At 42.0% G+C, this 20713-nt stretch overlaps 1 long non-coding RNA gene across 1 annotated transcript; it reads left to right on the plus strand.

Moving 5' to 3' along the window:
• The first annotated feature begins 3555 nt into the window (after positions 1-3555).
• LOC128793679 (uncharacterized) lies at positions 3556-19622 on the plus strand. Its single transcript, XR_008432859.1, has 3 exons — positions 3556-3657; positions 13770-13834; positions 19428-19622. It is a non-coding gene; the product is annotated as an uncharacterized LOC128793679 (long non-coding RNA).
• The last annotated feature ends 1091 nt before the right edge of the window (positions 19623-20713 follow it).

A 20713-nucleotide genomic window follows, 5' to 3' on the forward strand; every position in this document is an offset into this window, starting at 1 on the left:
TGAGCACTTCGCCTCGCCACTACAATACCAACGTCAGGGAGTTTATCAGGGCAGGGTCACAGTAAAGGAAAAGTGAATAAAAGACCTGCTTTATTAATTTTGTCTACTTCCTTTCATTATTTTCCTCCCATTCTATCACAAATGGGTGAGATTTGAGCGGTGTCACTGCATCCAATATTTTAGGAAGGTTCTTAGTCCATGAACAGCAGAATAAAGTTATCCTGCGCAGGATCCAGCACAGTTATAACATATAACACGCACTTGAAGTTTGTATGTGCAAGTCTTTGCTTGAATTAAGTCACACATAATATTCAATGTTATAATCTTGGATTCTTTGGCTCAGAATTACCTCAGTGACAGAGTATCCATACAATGACTTTCACTGTGTGTTAGCCACAAGAGCATGGCTATTGCCCAGGATCCACATGAAGGCCCAATGTGTACTTTGCATTTCAAATTCAGACAGTGGTTTTATTTGGAGTGGGGAGTGGAATTGTGGGGGTTTTTTTTCCTTTTCATGCCTGTTTATATAAGTATCTGAAGAGAAGTCAGACATTTGAGTTGTTATATAAGGGTGGAAGTTTTTAGAATGTTTTTGCTTGTCTAGATCCTCAGTGTCATTTAAAAGTAGTCAAATAGTTTCTGCAGTATTTAACCAGGAGTGCTTCTGACAAACCCATCACACAGTACTTCAACCTTCAGGTATAGGAAAGAGTGGTGTTTAAAGGGTCATTTCTTACTTCTACCTGCTGTTATCAAAGCAATCCCTTCCTTTAAAGCTGAGACACATCAGATGATGTGTCCACACCATTATTTCACCTGCCAGTGGAATGTGCCAGCCCTGCTGCAGTGAAGGGAGCCCCACACTACACTTCCAGCACAGAAGTTGCATGGAGAGTGATGTGTCTGCTGCCTTTAGAGAGCTCAGACAGCAGCTCCCAAAGAGCCACACCATGTTTTCCAGGCTGGCGTAGGTGCCACAGTCAGGTTATTATATAACTGTGGCTGTAGAGGAAAATCTTCCTGATGTTTTTATGCCATATGAGACCTGAAGTCTGCGGAACAAGTTGCACAGTGTGTTAATTCTTGTTAAATCAGGTTAGAAGATGATTAACCTGAAAGCACTTTTAGCTGTCATCATACATAGGAATAACTGCAAAAATAACTTGTTCCTGGAACTGGGGAAACATCCTGGGGGAGCTGAAGCCTATGGTGCCTGTCCAAACCAGCAAGGGCAGAGCATCTCAGCATGGCAGTGTCCAGTGAGCATGTGCAGCTTGGAAGGGTTGGAAAAGTGGCATTTTTAATTGGAGAGGCTCCAGCCAGAGTTACAACGACAGCATGGGAATAGCTGAAGAATCCCTGCTTCCCTGGGGAGCATTGCTGCAGCCCTCTCACAACACTGGGATCAGAGCAGATTCTCATCTGTATGCCCAGGATGTGGTGCACAAACTGGAGCTAAAACACCACATAATTTCACAACTGCACATAGATTTATTCCTTTTATTTCAGGGGAGTTAATGCCATTGAGGATGTAGGTGAAGGGTTTGACTATAAACTATTGACACCATCCCTGGCAAATGCCCCTCATTCCCTCCCTTGTCCTCTACCCCTCCAAGCAAGCACACTGACGATTATATTTTCAGCAACATTATCTGGTTTGCAAATTGAAGTCAAAGCTCTGAAAGGTTTGGGGATAGCAAAAAACTGGCTTCAGTCTGTTCAGCAGGAAGACAATAAAACAATATTCCAAAGCAGCCTTTGTACTGGCTCATCTGTGGTATATTTGCTTTTTAATGTCTCTTCAAAATGATGGCATTACTTATGAAAAGAGAGAAAGACCTGGCCCCCAGTGCCATAAAACTTTGATCCATTGTATAAAAAAAATAAAGTCATAAAGAGAATTGGACATTTTAAAAGAAGCTATGAAAGGAGGAGTTTTTACATTTTAATATGAAAATCATACATAATACCTTTCATTTGGCTGAATACTGTCCACAGTAAATTTCATTATTGTTATCCAGCTTCAAGTTTGTCACCTCTAATCAGGCACCTTTATTTTATCTTTTTTACATGCTCAATAAGTCTTCAAATTGCTCTCACCAGATGAAGGATGTCATGCCCTTTAAGACATTCCATCTGTGGAGAAGAACAGCTCCTCGATCTAGTTTCCCAAAGTTGTGAAGGCCTCCTGATAGTAGTAATTTTAAAGAATGACAGTATAGGTGGAATATTTCTGTCTTTTTCAACTTCTTTTTTAGCCATGTGTTACATAATGTCTTTTTATTATATTAGAATCTTTCATTTTTGAGACTAACTGTACATTAAACCCTGGGCTTCTCAAGCTCCTTCTGCCATTTGGAGTCAAAATGAAGCAATTTTTCCAGTATCATCTTTCCTTTGTTATCTTGTCTTTCCATCAGCTTCTCCATTATAGCTCAATTATAGGCCTGCTACAATTTTTACTGCTACTATTATGTGTGGAATATGAAATCATTTGCTATTCTCCAAAACGTATTTGTGCATAAAGGTCTAATTTTGAAAGGTTGAAAGCTCACCTCAGCATTATCACACTGGTAATCAACTAAGTAATTACATAAAATAATCCAGAATAAGATACACAGTAATTCAGCTTCAGGAATGCAATCTGTTTGTGGTTATAGAAGACATTATTTGTTTATATGGTTGGTTATTCTTCTCCCTGCGATTACCTTGAGAGTTTCAATATGGAAATAAAAGAGCTCAGGGCATAATATGAGACAGTGCTGTAAAATTCTCATTGTTTTGTCTACTGGGTGATTTAATTGATGTGTTTTAATAAATTGTGGGGTGGCCAAGTGAGGAGGGTTTGAGCGGTGCCCCCAGTGCAGTCTGTCACCAAGTCAAGGGGCAGTGACAAATGGAGAAGTGCTCCAAATGTGTCCTCAAGCAGAGTGACCTGGATGTGTGTGGATTCAGCAGACACTCCCTGCCACAGCAGCGTCCAGGTGTCCAAAGGAACCTCTGGAGGCTGGAATTTCCTCAACTTCACCCTTTCCCTGCCATCTGTTGCAGTGCAGACAGTTCCTGGATGTGTGTGCTGCTGCAATCTGTCAGGTGCTGAAGCTTTGCCAAAGGCTTGTGCAAACACCAGGGGATGTCATTATCACAGGAGGATTAATTGTTTTGGTGGGGACACCTACAGCACTGTGGAGTGTTTTGTTCTCCCAATAAAGATGTGGAGTGAATTATCTGTTTGTAAGAAGAAAACCAATGAGGTCCAAATTTCTTAAAGAGATAGGAAGTTATGAGAGGGATTTAAGTCAAGTAGATGCACAGAATGAGTGGTTCCAGTTGTGCTCATCAGGTAAAAGACAGGGAGTTTCCAGAGTGTAGGAACCACTGTAAAATTTGGGATAAGGTGGTTCTGGATTTGCATGATTCATTACAATATTCATTGCAAACAGCAAGTATTATTCTGTCGCTTTCTCTCTCCAACTTCCTTGTTTCCGCCCGGCTCCTTTTTCCCGGGGCGCTGGCCAGGCGCATCCGGGAGCAGCCAGAGAGAAGCGACAAACACCTTTGTGGTTCGTTTGATACAGGCAGAGCTGTTTAGAGAGCGCGATCCTAACCGGGATAAAGAGACTCAAGAGATTGGACACTTGTGTGCAGTCCAAAGTAGGTTGTATTTGCTCGAACGCCGCACATACAAGTGACCCCGGTCTGGGGTTGGGTTACAGTTTTATAGGGGAAATAAGAGATAAGGTGAAACCAATAGAACAATGCTCAGTATGAATACATTATAGGTAAAATCCAATGGGAATAGCTTCAGGGGGAAGGGTAAATACACAATAGAAAAATACAGAATAGAAACTCCAGCTTTAGGTTTAGGAAACAGAAACTCCCATTTCAAATTCACAAAGCTTTTTGCTCCATCTGCGTAGCTGTACACTACAACATTATTCTTTCATTAATTAGCTAATTTCCTCCTTTTTCTCCTTTTTTTTTTTTCAGTTCAGTTCAGCTCTCAGGCACAGAGTGGGATTGTCGGACTGATTGTGTCAAGTCCAGGGCTTGGACTTGACCCCTTCCAACTTGGAATATTCTGTGATTCTATGATTCTGACCCTTCCAACCCAAACCATTCCGTAACGCTATGATAGTTTTGGCTGACACCTATGACTGTTATTTCAGTGTATTTCCCAGAGGCTTCCCTGACAATTATACACATTCCCCACCATTTTCACCCATAGAAAATAAAATTTCATACACCTCCAATAATAGAATTTGACTATGTTTTACACAGTCTTTACATATTAAATAATTGTGCCCTGTATAAACACAGGGAAAAAATGGCAAAGTGTATGATTTTAAAACTGAAGTATAATAATTCCTTTAGCATTTGTCCAACTTAAAAATTATATAATTTATACATGTAAGGGCCCAGTTATTTCAGTGATCATCTGAGCAGTTGGGGCAGTTGGGCTCTGCAGATACGTGTTTTGTTCCCCACATATAAAAGACATAATAGCTGGTCTTTTCCTTTACTGGATGACTTAAGTAAAATTTATAGAAGGTGTTAAACCACTAAACACTGGCTGATGAGCTCATTATTTTTTTTTTGTGATGATATAACAAGTGTAAACATCCTCTACAGCTGAAGATATATTACCTTGAATTATATCTAAGACCTTAGTATAGAACAATACATTATATCTTCCCATCTATTATGGGCAATGTTTATATTACATTAAAATCTGTGCTTTAATTTTCATGGTGTTACAAGGTATTGCCTTCAGAGCTGCAATGCTCCTGCTCTTGGCTGCTCCTCAGCATGCAGGGATATGCCTATGCAAGCAAACAGGTTTTTTAATTTGAGGTGCAGGAATGAAATCTGAGCATCAGGTTATTATTTCATGGGGTCACAGAATGGCCTGGGTGGGAAGGGACCTTAAATCCCATCCAGTGCCACCCCTGCCATGGGCAGGGACACCTCCCACTGTCCCAGGCTGCTCCCAGCCCCAGTGTCCAACCTGGCCTTGGGCACTGCCAGGGATCCAGGGGCAGCCACAGCTGCTCTGGGCACCCTGTGCCAGGGCCTGCCCACCCTGCCAGGGAACAATGAAAGATCAGAAATAACTGCTCAGTGTAAATATATGTGTTGGGTTAAAACATAAATGCAGCTTCCCTGCTTATAAACCTGCAGGTGTTGCAATCTTGCATTGTATAATCCTGAATCTATACCTCAAGGGTGAGATATATGGGTGAGGTGTCCTTTATGCCATTGATTTCTGTGGGCTTGTAGTTTCTCCAAAGATGAATAATGCTGGAACAAAATGGTAGTGTTAAGCAGTAAAGTATCATCACTAAGAGGGTTTGCTCATAAAGGTCAAAAAAGAATATGTCACCCTTTTTGATTAATAGCTCATGGTGTTGGTTGTAGATATTGATTGCATTTAAGAGCCTGTGGGTAAGAGGTAATTTAAGTTATCTTCAATATCTTCACAAGAAATAAAGTTCCTGTGAAAGCAGATCCTAACAGGGGCTGTTACTGTGGATCCAGTCTGAAGAAGGGGAGATAGCAGATGAGATTTACCCATTTTAGTACAAACCTAACTGATACAGGCATCAGTTGCCTCCCACCTGCTCTGCCCAGCCTCTGGTATCAACTCCAGCACTGGGTCTGTCCAGCATTTTTCCTTTTTGCCATTCAATTTCCAATCTGAGTGTGGTCCTCAGCTTTTGGCGTCTCAATGTACAATATTTTCTTCAAGTATTGTAGGACAAAATAACCAAAATACACCACCTTATTCAACACTTTTTCAAAGTCTTATGGGCAATTCATCACTCATTCATGTTTTATTTATGGTAATTAAAATGTACCATTCTGGAACTGATGTAGAAGAATGATCTGCACTCATCAGATTTTGTCTTACTCATTGAACTGTAAAATTGGGACTTCAAATTTAGGATTTCCTTAGTGCAAAGTTTGCAGACTTCAGGAAATCTTGTGTTGCATACTCGAGTAGGGAGACCCTAGATCTTTGCTTCCAGAAGGCAAAGCTGTGCTGAGAAAACAGTGGTGAAGAATTTTCTCCCCATTTTAACCATTTCTCTTTGCAATTCCATGCTGGGAAGTGCATTACTCAAGGGGAAAGCTATTTTTTGTCCAGGTTGTGGGGAAGTCAGGGACTTTCAACACTCCCTTTTCTTTGCAGAAAGTAATCTAAAATGTTCTCTTCTGTCAATATGGACAAATCTAGTGGGTGCAAACTGGTGAATACAGAATCATAAGCTAATAATTGTCTTTTAATGAAGATATGCATTTTCCAGTGTTTATTTTCATGAAGAATCATACATGGTCACTACGGTTTTTGAAAGAAAACTCACAGTATTTTGGGTTTATAACCTCCTGGTATTTCACAGCTACAGTACAGGTGTGTTGGGCATTACTGTTTGGAAGGTGTTTTCAAGATAAACCAAGGTTCTTGGGGAAGAAATTGGGGGTTTTCTGAATGGAAAGAGCAAATGTGAACAGGGAAACTCCCCAGGCGTGGCACATGCACATGTCACTTCTGTATCTGCATGTCATTATGTGACAGCACTGGTTTTGAAGTATTAAGTATATTAAAATTTAGCTTTAATGCCAGTAATTACATCTTCGTGGTCAGAACCAGCTTATTTAATTGGCTTGAGTTCTCCTATCCCAAAAAAACCATACACATGAGCAGATGCAGTAATGCATTTCCCAATATTTTCTTAGCCTGGCTGGTTCAATTTGAAAGGTTATTTTAAAGTTTATTTCTGATGTTTGGGAGATATCAATGCCTGAATGCAGATGCCTTTTCCCTGATGTTTTAAGATAGTATTTGGGAAAGGAAATCACACTTTGCATCCTGCTTCAGTAATAAATGTCATATCTCATTTAGAGTTCCTCACATAGCCAAAATTGTGCCCTGTAAACTGATTTCATAGCAGTAAGTTTGGTGCTAAGAACCACAATGAAAACTTTGCAGTGCTTTATTCTATCACACCAACAGCTGGACTCCTACTCGGTTACATCAAATACATCAATCACGGTGTGCCCACGAACAACAAGCCCTCTAATAAAAGTGAGGCAGAAGCTGGATGCATTTTGGGGTTTTATAAATTTAATAAAAACATGCCACACCCAAGCTAAACAAAGGGATGTACATCATCCCTTTGTCCCAGTGCAGCCTAGGCTTGTTTATTTAAATCAACAATAGGGCATTGGTCTGAAAACCAACAACTTTTGGAAAGCAGATTAATTCCACCAAAAAATGGCACAAATTTGAAAGTGCAGCTGCATCCTCATGCCTTCAGAAAAAGTACAAGCTCATTCATTAGTTTGTGTGCTATGTCTTTTAAATATTTCCTGGATCCAGCTGTGAAAAACAGCGACTCTCAGCAATAATCTGATAAAACATTGAATTTCTATTAATTACTGCAACTATTTTGCATGTTTGTCTCATGAATTAAGCATTTTTACTTAGATTCTGATTATTTTCCACCTTTCATTACTAATGTACTATCAAATCACTGTCAAAAAGGCAAGACTGATAAACATTTAACATCAAGGAGGTGTATTTATTTATTTATGAATTTTTTGAGCACAAAGGTAATGAGAGTACTGACAAATTTCATGTTTCATTGACAAGTTACTTTGAATTTCAGAATATACAAGTATTTAAAACAACAATTTACTCCCAAGTGTTTTGGTATGCCAAAGACAAATGAATCATGCATAAGTACTAATAAGGTTTTCAATCTGTCAGTTCTGCTTTCTCTGCTGTTCTTTTGACTTAAGTTTGGATTGATTGGATTTGTTTTACTTTTTAGGTATTTCCTTTGAAGTGATGAATCACAGCCACAGGTACCAATATCTGTTCACAGGCAGTGCTCAGGGGGATGCACTGAACAACCTGGGCTGGTGGGAGCTGCCCCTGCCTGGGGAAGGGCTTGGGACAAGAGGATTTTTGGAGGTCTCGTCCAACCCAGGCCATTCCAGGATTCTCTAACCCATCCCACAATAAAGCCTTGGAGTGATATTTACCTAAGGAATCCTTACTAGGCAATGGCACAGTTTGTTTTTTTCCAGAGCCATTTCATGAGCAGGAGATTATGGTGGTGATTTTCTAATCCAAACCAGTTTGCTCATTCTATAGTATCCCATAATTGCACCAAAAAAAAAAGTGCAAATGTCAACAGAATTATGGATTCCTTGATTAATAGAGACCAGATGAATTCCATTGGGAATTTCTTTTTGTGCATGTAAGTCACTGACTAATTCAGAAGTTTCTCAGGAACTATCACTCCACTTAACAAGCCCTGGAATGATCCAAAAGAGTAGCAGAGATTATCCTGATGGATATTTAGACATTTCACACAAGAAAATTAATATTCCAAAGCATACCTGAGGGCAGTAGTTAGCAAAGCAACTGGAATTTGTTGGAGTCATGTGAGAGCTCTTATCTTATGTGGATCTCTTATATGGAAAACTCAGAAGTTTTATTGTTATAGATAGTAATCTTCAGAATTGTATTGTTATTAATGTAAAATGTGAATTCTCCTCTGACAGTGGGTGGTGGTTGATTGCCTCTGTTTCCTGGTGAGGTTGTCCAAATATGACTGGAATGTGTATATATAGACTTTGCGAATATTGGAAGTCAGGATTTGGGTAGCTCTGGTCTAACACAGCAGGGCAATTCGATATTTCAGCTCCTTATTTGCACTGTGGGTAACAACAGAAAATAATGGGAAACATTCCGGGGAGTCCACAACAAGGAGAAATACTGAGTTCGAAAGAATTTTGGATTTTCATTTTATTAATTTAATTATGCCTCCTCTCTCTCCACTCCAAAATGAAAATACTGCAGAAAACTTTATTTGTTTTCTATATGTGCAGTGTCAGGATCATATCCAGACTCAGTTTCTCCAGAGGAAGCAAGAGATTATTGCAAAGGATAAGCAATTTTTCCTACTAAAGATTATTTACATTGCAAATAGTCACAGGTGATATTTAAAAATAGCAGGTGTGATGTGAGGCATTTTTTATTCCAATCTGAAAGTGGGAAGGTTCACAGGGTGGACAATTTTGATTTTTCTCCACAGATGAGGGCCCCAGTTCCTGGGAGGTGCCACAGGGCTGTGAGGAGATGCTATCGTGGGAGTTGCTTCAGCTTCCTCTTGTCCATAGCTGGGGTGTATTTCAGAAGAAAACCCTATGATGCAAAACAAAACAAAACCAAACAAAACAAAACAAAACAAAACAAAACAAAACAAGAACTAGCCAATGATACATTTTTTTTTAGATCAAAGAACAAACACAAATGTTCAATTCCTTAATAGCAGCCATACCTGCAAAGCTGGTACAAGTTTAGGGATGGGAGACTGAGCTTTCAGCCTGAGTAGTTTGGTTGTCTCTTGTTACTTACTTTAGCAGGGAATTTTCTCTGAATTCTGCCAAAAAGAGCAGTTTGGGGGAAGAGATGTCTCATCTGCAAACAGCTGCTGACACATCAACTGCAGATACGTACAGAAATACACTTAACAGTGCATTTGTAATGGGAATTTGTTATATTTAGCTTGTTTATAATTTTTTGTTACATTTATAATTGTTTGTTACATTTAGTTTGTCTTCATATAATAATACTCTGATAAGTATAAATTCTCACATTAGGATTGTGGAAGACCTGTTACCAGCCATTTCCAAACTTTCTTCCAGAGGGCTTGATTTCTTTGTTATTTTAACCTACCCTTTCAATGACACAGAATTTTACCAACTTCTAAATTCTAATTTTGTCTCCTGATGTCACCTCCTGAAAAAAAATTCAAATTTCTGTGAGGCACAAGGTTACCAGTAGCTTTGATGAGTGTATTCCAAGCCCTCTTGTCTGAAGACAATCTGCCAGCAGAGTTTAAGGGTGACAGTGTTTCATTACAAGGCCTTTGAAGTTCCTGAGGTACCACAAATGGCTATTATTGAGAATTTGCCTTGATTATTATTTTCCCTGCCAGACTTTTAAGCCATACAATATCAGCTTTCTTTCGACTTTGCTGCTTAGTTCCTTTTATGGTAAAGCTTAATACAGTGACCATATGGAGCAGCTGAAAGGCTGCCAAGTGTTTAAATGACAAGGTTATAAATACAGAGACAGCACAGGGTTTTTTTCCCTCCTTAATGTATAGTCCTATTGGTTTGAGCCAAAGCAGACAATAAATCAGAATGTATAACTTGTTTTGCCACTCACTTCATAGGCTTTTTATATGTAGAGGTTATCTGAGCGCAGTAGAGAGAAATACTTGCAGTTTGGGGAGGCAATGTTCCACGGAGGACACCTGTGGGAGCCAAAGGAAAAGTTAGACTTTGAGTTTTGTCTTGCATCAAGTTTCTACTAAAACTCGGTGGCAAAGGGACATCCCTTCTTCTTTGGCTTTGGTGCTGAGCCTCAGGCTGTCCTCAGCCCTGACCTGCTCCTCTGGGTGGGGAGGAGCTGCCTTCTCTTTGCCTTTTTCTGCTGCAAGTGGGATGAAATAGAGATTTAATGGCTCATATCTCCTGAGCAGCAATCCCTGCTTGCTCTGGTCTATGTTTTCCTGCAGCTCTTGTTGCTCTCCCAGGGCACATGAGGAGACAGGGCTCATTCCTGTCACTGCCTGGAGACTCAAGCACTTTGGGTTGGTAGGAATTAAATTGTTTGTGTGAGTGTCAGAGACAAGAAAAGTAGAGAAGGTACCTTGCACATGGAGGGAAAGGGATGCTGCTTATGAAAGCTGTTTTTCTTCTGCAGTAATTACAGCAGGAGAGATTTAAACCTTAGAAAGCTGAAGCTTCATATGCTCAGGTCTGTGTGTGTCATCTGCACCTTTGCTCTCTTAATGAACTGTGATATTTTTTGCTTTCCAGATTTTATCGTTCTGTTTAATAGGAAACTTGTGGATGTAAAGTTCTGGTGTTGTATCAGTAGGATGAATTAGAAGTATATAAAGTTTTTTTTTCTGGGTTGTTTTTTTGGGGTTTTTTTTGTTTGTTTGGGTTTTTTGTTTGCTTTTTTTGTTTGTTTGTTTTTTGTTTTTTTTTTTTTTTTCCCCAGAAGCAATTGGCTTTTCTCAGCCACCCACTGCTGGAGGACATCTGCCCTACTCTAGAAACAAGCACTCCTAAAAGTAAAAAATTTGGGTTATTTGCAAACAGATGGCCAGAAACACAAACACTTTGCCTTACAATCATGACTTATCCCTTTGGCTACCAATACTCCACTGCACATGTCTTTGCTGCTCTATGCTAATAGCATCAACTGAAAGGACTTGGAATGTCAGCCCTTACCTGCTGCACTCCACGAGTGAGCTGCCAGCTGGGCTGTTTGAGGGAAGCTTTGTGCTTCAAGCATTAGGTCTGGCCTCTGGAGACTTGTGTTCCTACCAGGTTTCTGCCTTAGATTTCCTGTGTGACCTTGAAAAAATAACACTCACACAACCTCAGCTGCCCATCTGTTAACACAGGCATGGTAATTATGATGGGAATGAATTTCACTTTGTAACAGTTCTTAAGGTTGAAGACCCTTCATCAGAAGTGCAGTTCAAACTGTGGCCCTGGAGACTGAATCTGAGAATGGAATCTCACGTGGTGGAGGATAAGGTGCTTTCCATGGTGTGATGGCTGTACTGCTAAAGAGTGACAGGAATGCAGGAACCTTAAAGCTGGCTCAAACCATTCTGTTATTTTATTTTTATTTTTCAGAAGTCCCACACTGGCCATGCCTGTCCCATCTCTTGACATGACCATTGTACTGCTGCTTCCCCTGTAGACCCAGCATCACTTTTCTTCAGTGTGTTCATCCCAGCTGTTATATCACCACTTTTCCCTCTGGCCTTTCTTTGCTTCTGGGTGACTCTGAAAATTGTCTATTTCTATAGCTGCAGCTCTTTACATCTCAAAATGAAGGGGGTTTTAGCTGTTTAGTGCATCTGAGTACTTTGGGAGATGTGCAGCCTGTGTTACAGGAGCTGCTGCCTAATGGGACCAGGAGGACCATGGGGACAGAGCAAAGGAGCTCAGAGCTGACAGGTGAATGCTCCGTACACACACAGCAAATGCACCTGAAAATGTAAATTACCCTGCACACCCAGCTGTTAACCTGCCTGAACTGAGCACTCACTGGCCAGATGTTCTCTTTAGTGAGAGCCAGGCTCTTCTGTCCTTGCCCTTATCCCAGGGGGAACCTGCCTTGCAGAGATTCGTGCTGTGCTGCCCAAGTGTTCACCCTCATCACCTCTTGCATGCACTGGCCCGTGCATCCTGACTCACCTGGCTCTGTGTAACAGCCATGCAGTGAAACCATCTGAATTTCAAGTATTTCATTTCCAGTTTCCTATGAATAGCTTTCACTATAAACATTGCTTTTGTTTTCTAAGGAGAGCTTTGGCAGCGTTGCAGCATTTTTGTCTGTGTTTATCACCATGGAAGTCACAGGTCTGGCATCCCAGAGCAGAAGGAAGGCCCAGAAAGAAAGTCAGCAAGCCCCTCACCCAAAATTTCTTTACAAATGTGTTGTCTTGGAGAAGGATGAGGAAGGAAGGTGGATAGTACAGTGGTTCTGGAAATGTTCTGAGTCCACAGGTAAAGTCGCAGCTTAGATTATATTAATTTGTTAAATTTAGTTTGTCTCTAGCCATTCCACAGTTCTCTGGTAGGTGTAAATTATCTCACTGGGATTGTGGAAGACCCATTGCTATCCATTTCCAATCTCTTCCAAAGCAGTAGAGATGTTCAAGGAGATTATATGATACCCTCTATCAAAATGCATTGTATGGAGGATGGAGACTCTCATTGTTCTCTAAAAATGCTTTTGTGTGGTTGGTGCTGTGCTGCCATTTTCTCTCACTTTTCTGTGTGTAAGGGAATAAAAAGCTGTTTGCTGCTGGCTTTTAAATAGACTGGAGTTAACTGGGTTTTGGTTCACAAGTCAGTTAGCACTTCAGGGGGAAACTGTCTGCATATGTTTGCATCTCCTGAGTTTTGCTCAGGGTTTCAGATTCAAACAAAACTGAGAGCCCAAAGGAGAACCCAGCTTGAACTGCCAGCAAAGTCTGACTTGGGGTTGGAACTATGCAAAATCTCTATATTTAGCTTGGTTTCAAATAGCTACACCAAGTCCTTATACAGATCCCAGGAGGTGTTTTAAACTTTGCTCAGTACTTACCCCAAGTTCCCTTGAAATATTGGGCAATTTCAAAGTTTTCTGTACTGCCTGCCAAAATTTTAGGTCTAGAAGAAAACCCAATACAAGCATTTTTCTCTCCCCCTGCCTCCTCCAAATCATTTCACTCAAGTAACCCCTAAAGGGCTAAGAGAGAGTGTGAGCTGTGTCTTTCTTGTAGAGACAGATGTGGAGTGAAACCCTGAGAGACTGCAGCCACAGTTCCTCCTTCCATCCTACATCACTTCTCATCGATTCCAACAATATTTACTTAAGTAATAACTAGCTCTGACCTTGGCACCTTGTCCTTTGGAAGCTTTTGTCTGGGTCTCTTTACAGAAAAATAGTAGAGAACAGATTGTGATGTGAATAACTGTGGCATGTTTTCCTTGAGCTGGGCTTACCACATACAGAGCTCCAGCGAGGCACATACATTACTAAAAATAATAGCCTCAAACTGTTCCAGGGTCGTTTGTTCATTATTAAGTCTATTACCTCTGCAATGAGGCTGTAATGCTCCGGCCTTTCTGGTTCTATGCAGGACAGTTTATTAATGGTGCCTTTGTTTCAGAGGGATGGCACAGGGAGCTGAGCCCAGGACTTGGAGCTGCTTAACAGCGATGAAGCAGCTACTTGGTGCTGTTTAATATCTTAAATGACTCCATGCCCATAAATCAGCTAGCCATAAATTATGTTTAATGCTGAAAAATAACCACCAAGCAAACAGATCTTTAACCTGTAAATGTTAATTCTGTTTGTTAATACTTAGTGGCTCCAACAGTGCTCGGAGGCTGCATGGGCTATTACTCATTTTGACTCCACTCCAATTCTTTTGCAGAAAAGCCTCTCCTAGATCTCCATAAAAATGGGGGCTGCCTCAAGGCACCCACCATCAAACAAAACTGTGGGAATGACACAGTCCCAAATTCAGCTCCTACCTGCCCTGCCCAGGACACTGCACCACAGCTGCCTTGATGAGAGGGAGGGAGGGTCATATCCCACAAGAACCATGAGCTGGGAGCTGAATTCCAGCCATCCCTTGGCCCAGCTGCTCAGTGCAGGGTGGCTTTGCAGGTGTTTGGCCCTGGGACAGAGTATCCACGCTGGCAGAGCCACTGGAGCCAGCTCAGATGGCTCTGACTGTCACCTGCCTGTGATGCTGAGTGTGGCCAGGGCTCTGTGCCAGCCTGGTGGGGAGGGCCACACTCACACTCCTGGGTGCCAGAAGGGGAAAGCAGAAGACAATCCAGGCTGAAAGGAGAAGCTTTGTTCCTTTCCTTCCCTGTTTCATTTATCCCAGCTCTGTGTCTCTCCCCTTCTCTCATGCACTTTATCCCTACAGCTACAACCCCCTTTTTTTATATATTTTTGGCTTTGTGTGGGGCATGCCTTCATTTTCCTTTGTATCATCCACATGATTTTATTCCCACACATGGATATTGGAGAGGAGCCATTCAGGAACAGGAGGTGGAGCTTCCTTTGTTCCTGAGTGACTCATTATAAAAGCGCTGAGCAGGTGAGGGGCTTGCCTTGAGAGCCATTCAGGAACAGGAGGTGGAGCTTCCTTTGTTCCTGAGTGACTCATAAGAGACCTCTGGGGAGTGCAGCGACCCAGAGCGTGGCGACGCAGAGCGCGGCAAACAGGAGCAGGCAAACAGGGTCACAGCAGTTTGCGCAGCAGTTTGCGCAGGCAGGGCAAGCAGGCAGGGCTGCAGGTTCTTGCTAGTTAGGTGAGGTGTTTTTATTGGTTGATTGATCTTGGGCTTTCTCCTAAGCAATGGTTTTAACCCGGTCGAAATCTGTGGTTGGTACAAGCGTATGTGACCAAGTGGAGCCCTCCAAAAAGGATGCGTCTGTACAGACCCATTCCTGCCTGGTGTGTTTGAGCTTATCAATGGCTTCAGAGGGTGTTGTGGAGAAGGCCTGCCTACGGTGTGAACAAGTGAATGACCTTTCGCTAGTGGCCGAGCTTAGGGAGGAAGTTGAAAGATTAAGGAGTATCAGGGATAGTGGAAGGGAAATAGACTGGTGGAGTTCTGCCCTTACATCTTTAAGGGAGGCCCACCAAGAGCCAGAGGACTCATATGCCCCTCACTCTCAGGCAATAGAGGGGCACCTGGTAGATGAAGGCGAGTGGAAATGGGTCCCTGCTCGGGGTGGTAATAACAAAAATTCCTCCTGCCCCCATCCCCTAGCCAGGTGCCACTTCAGAATAGGTATGAGGCCCTGGATCTAGAGAGCCAGCCAGATAATTTAGAAGAAAATTATCTGCCCAGTGAGCCTCCCAATTATGACTCATCTAAAAAATTGATTACCACCTCTAACGTCAAGAAAAAAAGAAGGGTAATTGTAGTGGGTGATTTCCTTCTGAGGGGGACAGAGGGCCCCATATGTCGACCTGACCCATCCCACAGGGAAGTTTGCTGCCTCCCTGGGGCCCGGGTACGAAATATCACTGAGAGACTGCCTGGGCTGATTCAGTCCTCTGATTAATAACCACTGCTGGTACTCCAGGCTGGCAGTGATGAGATTGAAAAGAGGAGTGTCAAGGCGATTAAAAGGGAGTTTAGGGCACTGGGTCAAGTGGTTGATACGACAGGTATACAGGTAGTGTTCTGCTCAGTCCCTTTGGTGGCAGAGAAAAATGATGAAAGGAATAGGAGAACCCACATCATTAACAAGTGGCTCAAGGGTTGGTGTCATCGGCAAAATTTTGGATTCTTTGATCATGGGGCAACTTTTACAGCACCTGCTTTACTGGAATCAGATGGGATACATCTCTCTGTTAAGGGCAGAAGGTTTTTAGCTCATGAACTGGCAGACCTTACTGGGCTTTAAACTAGGTCTGAAGGGGGAAGGGGATGCAGCTGGGCTGTCTGGAAGCAGGCCCAAGATGGTAAGACTGTGTTAGGGGAGAAATCAGTAGCCCAGCTGAGGTGCATGTATACCAATGCACGCAGCATGGGTAACAAACAGGAAGAGCTGGAGGCCATGGTGCAACAGCAGAACTATAATATAGTTGCCATCACAGAAACATGGTGGGGTGACTCACATAGTTGGAGCACTGCACTGGATGGCTACAAGCTCTTCAGAAGAGACAGAAAAGGGAGAAGAGGTGGAGGGGTTGCCCTTTATATTAGGGGGGTTTTGGATGTCATAGGTATTGAAACTAATGATGATGAAATTGAGTCCCTATGGGTAAGAATTGAGGGGAAGGCCAACAAGGCTGACATCCTCCTGGGTGTCTGCTATCATCCACCCAGACAGGATGAAGAGGTGGACAACTTATTCTATAAGCAACTGAAAGTTTCAGGATCATCAGCCCTTGTTCTTGTAGGTGACTTCAACCTACCAGACATCTGCTACGAACTTAATACAGCAGAAAAACAGCAATGTAGAAAGTTTTTAGAGTGTGTGGAGGACAACTTTTTGTCACAACTGGTGGGCAAGCCCACCAGGGGAGGGACTGTGTTAGACCTGTTGTTCACAAATAGAGACGGACTGGTGAGTGATGTGGAGGTTGGAGGCCGCTTGGGGCACAGTGATAATGAAATTTTAGAATTCTTGATAATTGGTGAAATAAGGAGGAATATCAATAAGATCTCTACACTGGACTTCCGGAGGGCAGACTTTGGCCTATTTAAGAGACTTATTCAGAGAGTTCCTTGGGAAACAGCCCTTGAAAACAAAGGAGTCCAGGAGAGATGGGTGTGCTTCAAAGCAGAAATCTTGAAGGCACAAGAATAGACTGTCCCTGTGTGCCGAAAGACGAGTCGACGAGGCAAACGCCCAGTCTGGATGAACAATGAGGTTTTGAAGGAACTTATAAATAAAAAAAAGATGTATCATCTTATTAAGGAGGGACTGATTTCTCAGGAAGTATTTAAGGGAGCTGCTAGGGCATGTAGAAAAAAAATCAGGGAGGCCAAAGCTTAGTTTGAACTTAATTTGGCAACTTCTGTTAAAAATAATAAAAAAAATTTTTACAAATATATTAATGGTAAAAGGAAGGGTATAACCAACCTCGATTCCTTATTGGATGAGGCAGGCAACCTAGTAACTGAAGATGAGGAAAAGGCGGAAGTGCTTAATGCCTTCTTTGCCTCAGTCTTTAGTGGTAAGACAGCTTGTCCTCAAGACAACTGTCCTCAGGGGTTGGTAGGTGGTGCCAGGGATCAGAATGGTCCTCTTGTTATCCAACAGGAGGCAGTCAGAGAACTGCTGGGACACTTGGATATTTATAAATCAATGGGACCAGATGGAATCCACCCTAGGGTGATGAGGGAGCTGGCAGATGAGCTTGCGAAGCCGCTCTCCATCATTTATCAAGAGTCATGGCTCACTGGTGAGGTTTCAGATGATTGGAAACTGGCCAGTGTGACACCCATTTATAAAAAAGGTAGGAAGGAGGATCCTGGTAATTACAGGCCAGTTAGCCTGACCTCAGTACCAGGTAAGATAATGGAACAGTTCATACTGAGTGCTATCACACAGCACTTACAGGATGGCCAGGGTATCAGACCCAGTCAACATGGGTTTGCAAAGGGTAGGTCATGTCTGACCAACCTGGTCTCCTTCTATGACCAGGTAACTCATCTGGTAGATGCAGGAAAGGCTGTGGATGTTGTCTATTTAGACTTCAGCAAGGCCTTTGATACCATCTCCCACAGCACACTCCTGGAAAAGCTGCAGCCCACAGCTTAGACAGGAGCACTCTGTGCTGTGTTCACAACTGGCTGGATGGCTGGGCCAAGAGAGTGGTGGTGAATGGTGCTGCATCCAGCTGGCAGCCAGTCACCAATGGTGTCCCTCAGGGGTCTGTACTGGGACCAGTTCTATTTAATATTTTTACAGACAACATGGATGAGGGTATAGAGTTCTTCATTAGTAAATTTGCAGACGACACTAAGCTGGGAGCTTGTGTTGATCTATTGGAAGGAGGGAGGGCTCTGCAGAGAGACTTAGATCAGTTGGATGGATGGGCAGAGTCCAACAGCATGAAGTTTAATAAGTCTAAGTGCCAAGTTCTACATTTTGGCCACAAAAATCCCCTACAACCTTACAGGCTGGGGACAGTGTGGCTGGACAGTGTTCAGGTGGAAAGGGACCTGGGGGTGCTGGTCGACAGCCAGTTGAATATGAGACAGCAGTGTGCCTTGGTGGACAAGAAGGCCAATGGCATCCTGGCCTGCATTAGGAATTGTGTGACCAGCAGGAGTAGGGAGGTCATTCTTCCCCTGTACTCGGCGCTGGTAAGACCACATCTTGAGTACTGTGTCCAGTTCTGGGCCCCTCAGTTTATGAAGGATATTGAGATGTTTGAGCGCATCCAGAGGAGGGCAATGAGGCTGGTGAGGGGCTTGGAACACAAGCCCTATGAGGAACGTTTGAAGGAGCTGGGGTTGTTTAGCCTGGAGAAGAGGAGGCTTAGAGGTGACCTTATTTGTCTCTACAACTTCCTGAAGGGAGGCTGTAGACAGGTGGGGGTCGGTCTCTTCCACCGGGCAGCAACTGACAGAACAAGAGGACACAGGGAAGGTACAGGTTGGAAATTAGGAAGAAATTTTTCACCAAAAGAATAATGAAGTACTGGAATTGTCTTCCCAGGGAGGTGGTAGAATCACCATCTCTGGATGTGTTTAAAAAAAGACTGGACATGGCACTTGGTGCTATAGTCTAGTTGAGGTGTTAAGGCATAGGTTGGACTTGATGATCTTAGAGGTCTCTTCCAACCTCATTATCCTGTGATTCTGTTATTCTGTGTGACTCTTGGCTGCAGGATGGAGACAAGGCAGGGAGGAGCAGAATATCCCATCAGGGATGCCTTTACTGCCAGCTCCACTTAAAGTGTGACTGGATCCCGCTCTGCTTTGGTGGTGCATAAGTCATTTTGTGAATCAAACCCTGTACACCTGATTCTCCTTTAAATGCTGCATTTTGATTTAAATCAGCAAGTGGATGATTCAAAAAATTCAAGCACATGCCATTTAGTGTCTATTTACCTTTAAAACTCTGCTATTGAAATATTTGTAGCATAAGATTATGGAATTACTTGGGTTGGAAAGGACATTAAAGATCATCTGCCTCCAACCCTTCTGCCATGGGCAGGGATGCCAATTATGTTATCAGGAATATTTTCTGCTTCCAATTCTGTTGAAATCATTCTCTCCTTGACTAAAACTTATTTTCACTCTGAATTCTGGCTTTCTTTGTTTCTTCTAGGCAATAGAAAAATCGAAGAATTTACAAGGTAAAATAATGTTGTACATCAAAAAGCCAGCTGGACCTTAAATCTGTTTTACATTTGATCCTATTGTATTATTTTGCCCTGCATTTCACTAAATACAAATGTTTGGAAATGAAGTTGGTTAAAAGATGGCAAAAATCTGTAGCAAACTTTGCAACTAAATATTTTACCTTTATTTGAGCAATTAAAAACAGTTGCTAATGCTATGCATGTGAGTGTGTTATTCTTACATTGGTGAAGTATCATTTCTGGGGAAAACCATTTTTTCCTATTTTTTCCCTGATAATTGGCAACAGGTCCAAACCATGAAGCTGAGGTTTGTCCTTTGTTGAGATGGAAACTATATTATCTATATAATATTTTATTGGGTCATTTTTTTTGTTTGTAGTAAAAACTGACTATCTATGAACCAAAGGAGGCATTTTCATTCTGAAAGTTGAAGCATTTACATCAGAAAGATTTATCAGTACAGTTCCATTTCATTCCGTAAGATAAAATGATGTGGAAATAAATATTGGCCTTGATCTAGCAACAGGAAAACCATACATCTCTTTTTAAAAAATATAGCAGTTCAAAAAATATCAGAGAAGAGCGAATAACAGAGAAACTGGGCTGACAATAAAATGTAAGTGGGAACCAAATGTTAACATTCTACTTATCAAACCCTTACAAGCAGAAGAGAATGTGTAGAATGGTAATTAACACCCACTCATCACACTCTTCTGGAAGATTAAAGAACAGGTCCTAGCCCCAGTACTTACCTTAGCAAATATAATCTCATCAATTCATCAAATTCCGAAGAGAATGAGGTTTTTATTTCACCTTCCTCTGCCAGCTTTTTTTCTCATTGGGCTGCTTTTCCCTTCCACCACATAAGGATTGCTATCTCACCTAGAGGTGAAAATTCCTTGGCTTTCACTGCAGCCAGTTAAGTCTCAAAAAAAATAGATGGGATATCACAGATGCAGGAATTATAAGAGCAGGGTTTATGACATCTGATAAAGTTGAATTTAAGCTCCTGCAGGAATGTTTTATAAAAATCCAGCCATGGACGAAGCAGAATTTTCCATTTCTGGCCCAAATGCCACATCTCTCATTGCTAACACAGATAATAACAGTTTCCATCCAGAGACCACAACTCCATCTCCCCCTCCTCATGGAAATGTCACACAACTTCTTCTCATTCGAATCACTAAAAATATGTATTTAGTTAGCTTTTCAAAATGCATATATTAGCTAATGACATGATTGCTTGGCTGCCTAATTTG

This window comes from Vidua chalybeata, chromosome 11 (genome assembly GCF_026979565.1).
Source record: "Vidua chalybeata isolate OUT-0048 chromosome 11, bVidCha1 merged haplotype, whole genome shotgun sequence".
NCBI lineage: Eukaryota > Metazoa > Chordata > Aves > Passeriformes > Viduidae > Vidua > Vidua chalybeata.